The following is an 11734-nucleotide window of genomic DNA, read 5'->3' as shown; positions in this document are numbered from 1 at the left end:
ATTTCTCATGCATTCCTGTTTTCTAATTGTGTTGCCTTTGTGTCACAGTGAGGCTTTGTTGGGGGCTTGGATTTGCTGTTGAGGTGTAGTTTGAAAGTGTTTATTGGTGTGCAGTTTCCACATGTTGTTGGATCTTGTTGTCAGAGGTCACAACCTGTTAGCGTTACGGTGGCGCTAGAGTGAGGCTCACATCTTGATCCATGCCAGTGGGTCACGCTAGGCCTTTGAAAGCAACAAGACAAACAGATCTTTTGGACGTCGGCTCATCCATCAAGCACACGTTAAGACTGTATCAGTCAAGCATGCAGTGCTGTCATTCACAAGTAAGTAAGCTGTTGGCAGCAGGAAGCAGGGTCACAAGATGACCTGCTGTAAATCAGTTGGTTAGAGCAGTGGTTCCCAACCTGGGGCTTGCAACCCCATTGAGGGTTTTAAGATGAATCTTGGGTATAATATGAGAACCTTTACTGATGTGTTTTCATGGGCTTTGATTAACTAATACATTAATTAAATTAGTTATAACCTTTAAGAGTAATCCTTTAAAAATGATTCATATTTAGGAATTTAACAGCATGCAATGTATAGACATGCAAACTATGAAGAGGTGTTGCTAAAGGATAATGCCTCATATAAGGGACTAGCACAAAAAGTTGGGAACCATTGAGCCTATATTTTTCCATTCCCAGTGAAAACGTGTCTGCGGTTAAAGGGTCACTATGTAGTTTTGGAGAAGAAATTCAAACTCAGAAATATGTATTTTTTCCATAACTGAATAAACAAGTTGTTCTCAGAGGAAAATAAGGTCCCAGAACACTGTTTGAAGCTAGAAAGGTGGCCGGGTCCATCACATACAAACAAAGTAAAACAGTATAAATTGTGTTGTTCTTTAAGGTCAGTTTGTTTGTTCAGTCTATTCAGCCATTAAAACAAAGAGAGTTTGTTTATTTAGTTTGTTTAGGCATAAATAAATCAGTCAATGCAGATCTTTCTTGATTTTTTTATTTAGTCCATCTATCCCTGCATTTGGGAGGACACACTGTGCTTTTCAGTTTGTATTCCAATCGGAAGGTAGCGGGACCTACCCATAATTGTATAACCTGCTGAGTCATTATGAAGCTCAGTTATGTTGGCACATGTTGTTAAACTCATGTGAGACGTCTATTTTTTCTTTTTTTTTTCGCTTATTCCGTTTCTGGTTTAGCCAGTTAACTTGTGGTTGCTATCGCCAGATATAGTGTGAGTCTCTCATTTTCTTACAGCTCAGTCACTTCTTCAGGCTCTCCTGTCCTATTGAGAAACAGGTCGGAGTTTGGCTACAGTGTAGTCGAGAGGTGATCACAAGCAGATGCCCACCAAGTTTATCAACTAAACAGCAGAGTCGTAGTTGCTAAAACTCATAAGGTCACTACAAATTAGGAGGGGCTTACTCGTGTTTGCTTGTTTCATAGGTCCCCTTGCAGTGATGGTGAATGTCCAGACTGTCAAAACTCACTGCAACAGGTAGTCCTGTGTCGTTAACTCATGATTCAAATCTGAGTACCACAGTCACAAAGTAACATAGGGACTGTTAATAACAGATAGAGTGAACGAATAACTAACAACATCTTTCACTCCATTATTATTCTGTTTGGCGGCTAATCATGCTCTCAATTTTGGAAATATAGCTCCCATTATGTTTTGAGGGATGTAAACAGCAGTGTTGTAGTCAAGACCACCAAAGCACCAAACATACACACACCTCTGCACAAAAGGGCACATTTCAAATTCATCTGAAAAGATCCACATTCCCATAAACACATGCTCAGAAAAGAAATAAAGGTTCCTCTTCATGCACCTCTTTTATTGCCAAATGTGTATGCGTGTGGGTATATATAAATAAGTGTAACATTAAAAGAAAAAGATGCCTTGCACACTCAAGACTCCAATATTCCTAATTATTTAATGCACCAAAGTAGTGATGTTTTGAGCAAACCTGTGCAGGTTTGTCTGAGGCAGAGTAAAGAAGCAGGCCACTGACACCCTGGAGATATCTGTGCTACAGTAATGCCTTAACCTGGCTCCATCAACTGATGAAACAGACAAACGTGAATTGTGACAGAGTTTCCATGTCATCCTCCTGCTGAAATGTAATAGATGTAGGTTTGTTGCCCACCTTTCTGGGCTGTATTACACTGGCCTCATACAGTGTGTGGCAAATGTTACAGTTACAGTGGTTCATGGGAAAATGTGTTGCAACTTGAGAAAGCACATGCAAAGAGACAAAACACAAGCAAATGAGAAAACATCTTCATCAATGTGACAACACATACACAGCAAATACACACAACACAGCCACCACAGCAGAAGTGCTTTGGGCCTCTAGGGAGAGCTCTCTCCACCTACTGGTATAAGCAGGACTGATTCTGTTAACAGAACTCATGTTGTGAGGCTGATGGTGATGTTAAGTAGTCAGAGACATTTGTGAATATGAAAACTGACAATATTGTTAAAATATTATATAACTGTACTTTTTTCAAGTTTGACAGTTGTTGAGGACATGCAGACGTTGATACAACTACGAGGCTACTTCAATATACTGTACAGGACACTGAATCATAATAAAAGTTAGACATTAAGATATTCCTGACCTTTGCTTGATGAAATGTTCTCGAACTGGAACTCTTTACATTTTAATTGAAAACCCTTGCACGAGGTGATGTACAGTCAAGAAAACAAACAAACAAACAGTTGGGTAGGGGCAATTTTTTTTGTCTTTTTTTCTGAGAAATTCTGATTCTGCTAAGGTTTACCAACGTCCAATACTAACACAGTAATTAGGCCTCATCAACCTTGCCTGCGCTTGCCATTGTGGTAGCCTCAGCAAAGTAGGTTAATTGATTTAACCATTAAACGTTAACTAACTTTAAAGTGTGTCAATTAATTTTAATGATGAAATTCAATACTAACCTGGTTATTGACAAAATAGCAGGGTTAAACTCTGAAAGCAGATTTATTGTCTCATTCATGTTAGTTAGATCCGCTCAGGAGGATTCTTAACGTCTTTTTAAGATAGCTCGTATGGTTTATCAACTTACACCATCTATTGACGGGCCTAGGAAATGCATTTAATTTATCCAGTCTGACCAGAAACACGGATGAAATGTATGCCCAATGGAGATAATCATGAATGACCACAGGCGGGGATATCTAATGCAGAGAGGGGGAATTCACATTCACTGTAACTCTAACAGCCGTGCTGCCACTCGAACAATTACAAAAACAGTTAATAGAACACAAAACTCTTCTGTCTTATCAAGTTAGTTTTTATAAAACTGTTTTGTTCTTAATTCTACCCACCAACAAAGAAACTGATGAAAGTATAAAACTGAATTAAATCAGGTATGCTTCATCAAATCATCTGGCCTCTTACACATAAAATACACAAAGTATAAAGTGAATGTGAATTGTTGATTGATGACTAAGCTGTTCAGCAGCAGCTTCACAATGACTGTGCTTCGCAGAAATATGTGGGTGCACTTTCTAATGTTGTCTTAGAAATAAGATAAATGGATGTAAAATGTGTTGACGTCTTAGTAACATCTTTATAATGTCATAACATGTAATAGGCGTAAAGTAGAACGGAATCTCAAGTGTAATTATTCCTAATGCAAAAGGAAAGGGCCACTCTAGAAAATAAAAACTGTAAATGAGGCAACTGGATTTATTTATGTTTTAAAGATATTGATCCCACTGTTTCTCCTCTGAATACTGTCCAAGTGTTTTGTTTTGTTTCGTTATTAGTTTTTTTCAAAGCTGCACTAATAAATATGTGATATTATGTGTAATGTGAAAGGAGACACTGCAGTTCAGAATTAAGAACATGCTCTGGTTGATGACCCTCCAATTTACTGTTTGGTTCTGTCTCATAGCTCTCATTACACTCATTTCCAGGCACAGCTTTTTTCAGTGAAAACAGTAAAAATTATTATTTCTAACCTTGTCAGTTCACACATTAATATGTATATGTATATATATGTGTGTGTGTGTGTGTGTATACACACATATGTGTATATATATATATATATATATATATATATATATATACACACACACACACACACATATATGTGTGTATGTCAAACTTCTGAAAATGTTTCGTCTGCTCCAGTTGCTAACAGCTGTCTGCTGACGCCACTCTTGTAATGTACAGTCACGGTTAAATGTTTACATACACTAGTAAAAAACATGTATGTACAAGTGTATGTAAACTTTTGACCACGACTGTAACATATAAGATAACATGTAAGCTAGGTGGATGACCTAAAAGTTCCAGATTCTACTTATAAAACATTGTCAGAAAAGATCAGAAAAATACCAAAACACACTGATGCTCAGATGGAACTGTTGACAGAGAGCACTGTTTTGTGCACTTCAGGAATGTCTGTGCCATCGGAGTACTTCAAGCTTCCTTTTAAAGTTTAGAATGTCCATTTATTCATTGATTCACTTATCTACCAAAATTAATTTGCATTGACATATTTGTAAATGTTTACAGCAAATACTGGTATGTATGTATATAAATACATATATATATATATATATATATATGTATACAGAAGACTAGTGTGCTCTCATCGTCATCTCATCAGGAGTTAGATATGATGAGGGTTCAGTTTTTTATTACTGCCCATCCGTGAACTGAGATGTCTGCACAGAGCCCAAAGGATAAAGGACAACACCCAGCCAGCCACAGTCTGTTCACCCTGCTGCCACCTGACAAAAGATAGGTATCCACTGCCATACCACCAGATACAGAGCAGCTTCATTCCCCAGGCTGAGACTCCTCAATTCACCCCCTGCACTCCATTATAAGAAATAGTTGATTTTCATGACCTACAATTTATTCATCCATTTATATAGTTCTTGTTTTGTGAGTAGCAAAAGTGGACTGCAACCTGCATTTTGCTGTGCAGCCTTGTGTTGTAGAATGATAAATAAATGCAGCTTGTACCTTGCACTCCTTTTCTCTCTCTCCACACTACACCACTTGCGTTAGGTATCACATCACTCTCATTCCTTAATCGTAGCATACATGTATGTCATAACCTATATTTATTGACAGGGTGTAGTAGGTGAATGTATTCTGTAAGTCTGTTCTGTCTCCTCAATGGTCATGTCCTTTGTTAAGTTTTAATTTTAGTTTGTAAATCCTCTGCAGTATGCCAAGCCAGACTCTTATCAAGGACTGCTTTGTCCCTTTGTGAAACTTCAAACTCACTGCCATACCACCAGACTGAAGAGCAACATCTTTCCTCAGGCTGCTTAGGGAATTATGACAGAAATTACATTATCATTATATATATAACAATGTTATAAACAGATAAAAGGAAATGTGTCAGAAAAGGACAATGCCGTTGTTGTTGTTGTTGTTTAAGTGTGTGGACCTGTGTTTTTGTGCTGCTTGTTACATTTGACTGTCCTAATCAGCTCTCATTGTCATCTCATCAGGAGTTAGATATAATGAGGATCAGTCTCTCATTACTGCCCATCTCGGCTCAACCCAGTTTAACCTCTGACCGCTACCTCCCTCTAGCCAATCAAGATTGTTTCCCTCACTCTTCCCTTGTTAGCCTTATGGTCAGATATTAGATACACAAATATTTTTGATGGTGACAGAATGCATGAGAATTGAGAAGGAAAGAGCCAGACGATGTGGGATGGATACAGCCTTCCCACCAAATAATCCAAAATCAAGTTCAATTTTGAAATAGGTTCTTATTGACAAAAATAAACATTAATGTGAACAAAACAAAGTGGCTTGGGGCGACTGCCAAAAATCAAAATATGTAATTTAAAAAAAAAGAAGATTTAAACAAATTTACAGGAAGATGTTGACAAAACTTCGACCAACACCTCAAATAACATAACTATTGGGAGTGTAATATAGACTCATATTTATAGTAGGCTGGTAGTGAAGGGGTGGGGGTGGGGGCCTGGCAGCAGGGGTCACAGGAAGGGTGGATGTGAAGATTAAGGGGCAACAATGAGTTAAATGTTACCCCTCCACACCACGTAGGGGTCGAAGCATCCCCCCAGTGTACATAATTTGTCTTGAATAATTGAGTGTGTGCGTGTGTGTGTGTGTGTGTGTGTGTGTGTGTGTGTGTGTGTGTGTGTGTGTGTGTGTGTGTGTGTTTAGCCAGGGCTCAGGCCTTGCTCTCTGGTAGTTGGAGGTGAAGGGGCTCTCCAGAGAGAGTGGAGGACCCTCGCTGTCAGACAGGAATCTGAAGAGACCTCCCAGTAGCCCTCAGTGTAAGACCCTGCTGCTCCATTTATTCACTCAGTGGAGGAAGGTTGAGAGAGTGAAATTGTTCACGTCATTTGATTTCAAATATATACCGACATGTACCAAATGTGATTTAATTATGTATAAAATGTAATAATCCATTAAAACCGTATGAACTGAACTGATTTCTCCAGGTCAAGGCATTTCAAGAGATTTTTCTTTCTTAAATGTAATTTTTTTTTTTTTTATTATACTCATGTACAGCAATTAAGACAAAGCGTCATTTAGTCAAAAAGTCCAAATATTTATTGGCATATGCACAGTTAAAAAAAAAAAGTTTTCATGTATAATGGAATTCTTTGCCTTCCAGTCTGAATGCCGTCTTACAATGAAGCATTTATATTTGAAAACTAAAACATACATAGACAGGAAAACAACACATTTTTTTTTACCTTTCATAACTTAGTCTAACTTTTCAGTTCCACAAAATTCAACATAAATCCAAATTTCAATAAAATGTAGTTGCAGAAGACGTGGTGTTGAAGATGGAGATGGTAGTCAGTGGCGGTGATGCAGTTGGGTGATGGGGGGGGGAGTTATAGTGGAGAGGCTGGAGGTGAATTCAGATCAGATGTTGAAGTGACTGAATAAACCTAACATGAGACACTGCAGAAAGAAAGGATGGTATTTCAGACTGCTGCATGTTTTAACAACAAGCATGTGATTGATGGTGGTGACATGTGCTCATTAAGATGATGCCCTGCCATCTAGTGGCAAGTTTAAAACATGGTGAACACAGGAAGGATCACTACTTGTCTGTGACTCCTACAACTCCTGTAATTGACAGGTAAGTTTCAATGCGCAATGTGCAAAAGAGACTCTAAAGACACTATTCAGTGAAAAGATAAGACCTTGCTCAGATGAGTGACACTCTGAAATGTGCCTGAAGTTACAGGTCTTCTATATGACAAACACTTTTAGCTGCAGAGCATACGTAGCCATATGCCACAACCTGAGGGACAGTGAGTGACCGACACACACACACACACACACACACACACACACACACACACGCACACTGTATATACTGTATAATTAATGTAAATCAATCTTGGTGTTGTGTTTGTGTTGTTATTTGTTGTGTTCTGTCCAAGTGTTTGGACAGATGCTTTGGCAAAATTGTTGTTGAACTTTCATGCCAATAAAGTCCCTTTAAATTTGAATTTGAATTGAATTTGAACATAGAAATATTTGTACGAGGTTCATAATTATGCTCACAATTGAAGGCCTTAAAAAAATGCTTTACTTCATTTTATATTTCTAGAAAGTTCTAGATGTAACTTTTATCACATCACATCATTTTCATCATAACAATTAATCACCAAGATGTGTGATAAGATAAATTATCATTATTAAAGGCTACACTACACAAAATATTAAATGACTACATGTAATGTGAAAGAGGGTTACCTACAGACTTCTGTGGACAGCTTCTTACACCTCATTGTATTGACATTACTAGTGCAGCGCCCGTCTAAAACACGCTATTCAACACAGATGATCTGGTAACATGAGGGGTTTACAGATCAGTCTTACGCCTTCTAAACTGCTCACACTAAGGTGACTGAAGAGTCTTCAGTCACCTGGATGCAGACACAGCAGAACTCTGCAGGAGCATGCACAAGAGTTAGCTCAGCAGCAGACTGATATTCATCATGCCGTTTCTAGTATATTCAGCTGCAGTTGGGCAATGATTTTAAAAACAAAAACGTTTTGACCTTATTCACTGATTTTAGTGGAACTGTCTCTTGGTGGCATACAGAGTTTTACTGATATTATTATTCGTTGCTCAGGTAAGTTAAGCAAATTGCTGCTAGGTGTAGTTGCTGCCAGCTCATTAGCACAGCTGTGCAGTTAACAAAGACAGGTTTGGGGACGGGAGAGGAAGAGTAGCCAGACGAGGGGTTGTATTAATGGTGTAAACAACACCAACACTCCCCTAGTTTGTGACAGAAAATGTGGGGGTGGGGGCACTTAACAGTGGTAGGAGTCTTTTTGGGATCTTTTTAAAAAGCGTCTAGCCTCCAATCCAGTGAGAGCTTTGCAGACCATCATAGATGCTAATAGTGGAATCAGAATCAGAAATACTTTATTGATCCCTGTGGGAAAAATTGCATATGTTACAGGTAGAAAATATCACACTGTAAACAAAATGTAAATAGAGAAAGTTAATATGTATGTAAGAATAAAAAGTGCTGACACATAAAAGTACTAAAATATGACAAATAACTACAAATATGTAGGTTACAATATTGCACGGGAAATTGAAACGAAAAACTGGATGAATAATTGATGCACAAAAATTGTACTGACAGGCTGTTTACTGTGTATTGTCTGTATCTTTCCAAGAATTTTACTGAGATCTGTGGTTTTATTATAAGGTTAGTGTGGTCAGTCTTTTTACCCCTCTGGAAAGAAGTGCAGTTTAAGGATCCAGTCATTAAAGTGCTGGATCACCCACTTCATGTGTGGTATTTGTAAAGAGGTAGAAACACTTTCACCGTTATACGTGATCTGATGATATGTCGTTAGGCTTGGTTCAATTGAAGTATACTTTATTGTTTCTGGATCTGCAGAGGACTGTATTATGGAGACTGAATGTGTGTTCAACAATTTCAGATGATAAATGCTACATGTGACTGTGTGTGTGGTACTGAACCAGAAAAAGAAGAAAATAAGAAACTCAAAATGATTTACTGTATTACAGCTCTCAATATCAAGCACACTTCATTATATAATTGATACAAATGTATGGTATATTAATATATCAAATGGCAATTATCTACTGCTCAATACAAGTATCAGCAGTCTCATACAGCTGTTGCAAAACATGACTTATTCTGCTATCATTGTGTGGTGTTTGCTGCCCTCTACTGGACCTAACATGCAACAACTGCCACAGACACCTTCTGTTGTCACACAAACTAAATGGTCTGCATTTCTATAGCGCTTTTCCAGTCCTCTCGGACAGCTCAAAGCGCTTTACAATACATGCCACATTCACCCATTCATACACTGATGCCGGAGGCTGCCATGCAAGGCGCCAACTGCTCATCAGGAGCAATTTGGGGTTCAGTATCTTGCTCAAGATACTTCGACATGTAGCTGGGGGGAGCCGGGATTCGGACCAGTGACCTTCCGATCACTAGACGACCCGCTCTACCTCCTGAGCTACAGCCGCAAACTACCTGTCAGCTTGCCGCTTAATATCCCTTACAAAGTCTTTTGATCTGTTGCTGCTTTTTGGTGTGTCGCTAATTGCTAATTTTTGATAGTCATGGTTAGCCACTGCATAAATGTTTTAAATGTATTTAAAGATCTGAAAGATTAGATTAGATTAAATGATGCACAAAGATTCACTCGCACAGTGACTGAAGACTTATTGTGACTTGACTTGGGCGTGCCCCAACAGGTCTAAAGAACGTACTGGGTTAAAAAGAAAATCTCACAATCCTTCCACCTTCAGTGACACCTGGCGAGTGAGCACTCTCACGTTTGACATTTGGATGTATTTTGCAACTCTTTCCTGATTTACAAACACAGCTGCACATGCACACGTGTCCCTCCAGTAATCTGGCACAAACTGGATGGTGTGTTTATTATGCCCCTGTATGTTTATGTAAACCAGGATGATAAGGTATTTTTATCAGCTAAACTCAGTAACCTCAGAAGACATTTCTGTCATCATTTAATCTGAACAAAACCGGGCAAATAGAATAATCCTGTTTGTGTTTGCTCAGCCTTTCAAAGCCATGCCCTTCACCTCAAGCTGAGCAGGGGGTGGAGGGTATTCTATGTCATTGTACATCCTATTTATGTCGAGCACAACAGCATGAAACACACACACCCTTATGATGACATAGGGAGAGCTGATTCTTTTGAAGTTGTCCATTTGCTTTGTCTATTACCTCTCAGACAACCTCTGACCTCTGTGACTTTACTGTGGTTCAATATCAATGTCGGGACACATAGCAGAGTTACTTGACCTGTATTACTTATAGTGAAACTGCATGACATTCATGATGCCTCACTGGAGTGCTCACTGGAGTTCATGTGCCTGTGCACCTGTATGGGTCAGAAATGGAGGAGTGAAAAACAAGAGTTGTTCTTTACAAGTATTTGCTGCAGTTTTGACCTATTCAACTTTTCCTAGTCACTTTTCAACGTTACGTGCTAACTGACAAAACTCTGCAAACCATAATGTTATGTGTTGAAAATGTATGTCTTGATGTTAAGCACGCATGCTCATCTATTTTTTCCATGCGATAGTCAGTCGGCACACAATTCAGAACAGTAACAGCACACCAAGCTGGTGTCACCTGTCCAGAGACAATAACACCTGGCTGTAACAGGCTATTAGCTAAACCTCCGTCAAAATGGACTGACTTGGCTTATGATTAAAAACTAGCGAATTGACCACTTTGCTGAAACAGTCAAACATCAAGTAAGTGCAATGCCACCGACAAAAGAAACAGTCTGAGACTCTTGTCTCTTGCTCAGGCACTGTCTCTTTCTCTCTTCTTAGCTTCAGTGAAAATATCCTCAATGTCTCTTTGCCTCTGTGAAGATGTTGTAGAGGCTTCTGAGCCCAGTACTGTTGCCCATCCACCCAGCTCTGGTTCTGGTGCCTATTCAGTCTCCGTACCTGAAAACTTCCTCCTCCCAGTGGTCCAAAGCTTCTGTGACAGTGGTGTAAACATGTGCACTCTCTGGCCTTGCCGTGAGCAGAGTCAATCAGGCTAGAGGAGCTAACTTGTAGCTACAGTGTCCCCACTTGTACGATTCATTGTGTTTAGACTACAAAGACAACCAAAACACATAGAGGTCTTGGACAGAGATCAGGGAGCCGGTGGGATGCAGCCAGGAGGAGGTTATGATGACAGGCTTTTCTCCTCACTTCATGTGTGGTCATTGTAAAAAGGTAGAAACTCTTTCACTGCTATACGTGATGTGATGATACGACGTTAGGCCTAGTTCAATTGAAGTATACTTTATTGCTTCTGGATCTGTTGAGTCAATGGTACCACAGCCCTTTCCATTTTAGCTATGTTTTCCATCTTTTTTGTGTGAATCCTTTGATGTCAGGGGAATTCATTTGTTGAATTGTGTTAACCATACCATCTTGTTCTTCTTCTTAACATGCTAACACTGTAGAATACACGTTTGAGTGGCAACCCTTTATGAGTACAACATGACCAGAACATAACCATGGTGGTATTTTTTATTTCAGAAGCTATTACATCAGGAAAAATACTGACCATTAATGCACCTGACCACACCTCATTTAAGACCAATGTGCCAGTGGGCACACAGATGGGTGCAAGTACATTTGCTAATCACCCCTTGATTCCACCGGGCACATCTCTGTTACCTGGTGTGTACGACGCTGTTTTGTTCCGTCCTCCACAC

Source organism: Pagrus pagrus (genome assembly GCF_965226575.1).
Source record: "Pagrus pagrus genome assembly, chromosome: 1".
NCBI lineage: Eukaryota > Metazoa > Chordata > Actinopteri > Spariformes > Sparidae > Pagrus > Pagrus pagrus.
Note: the sequence above shows the minus strand (reverse complement) of the source record.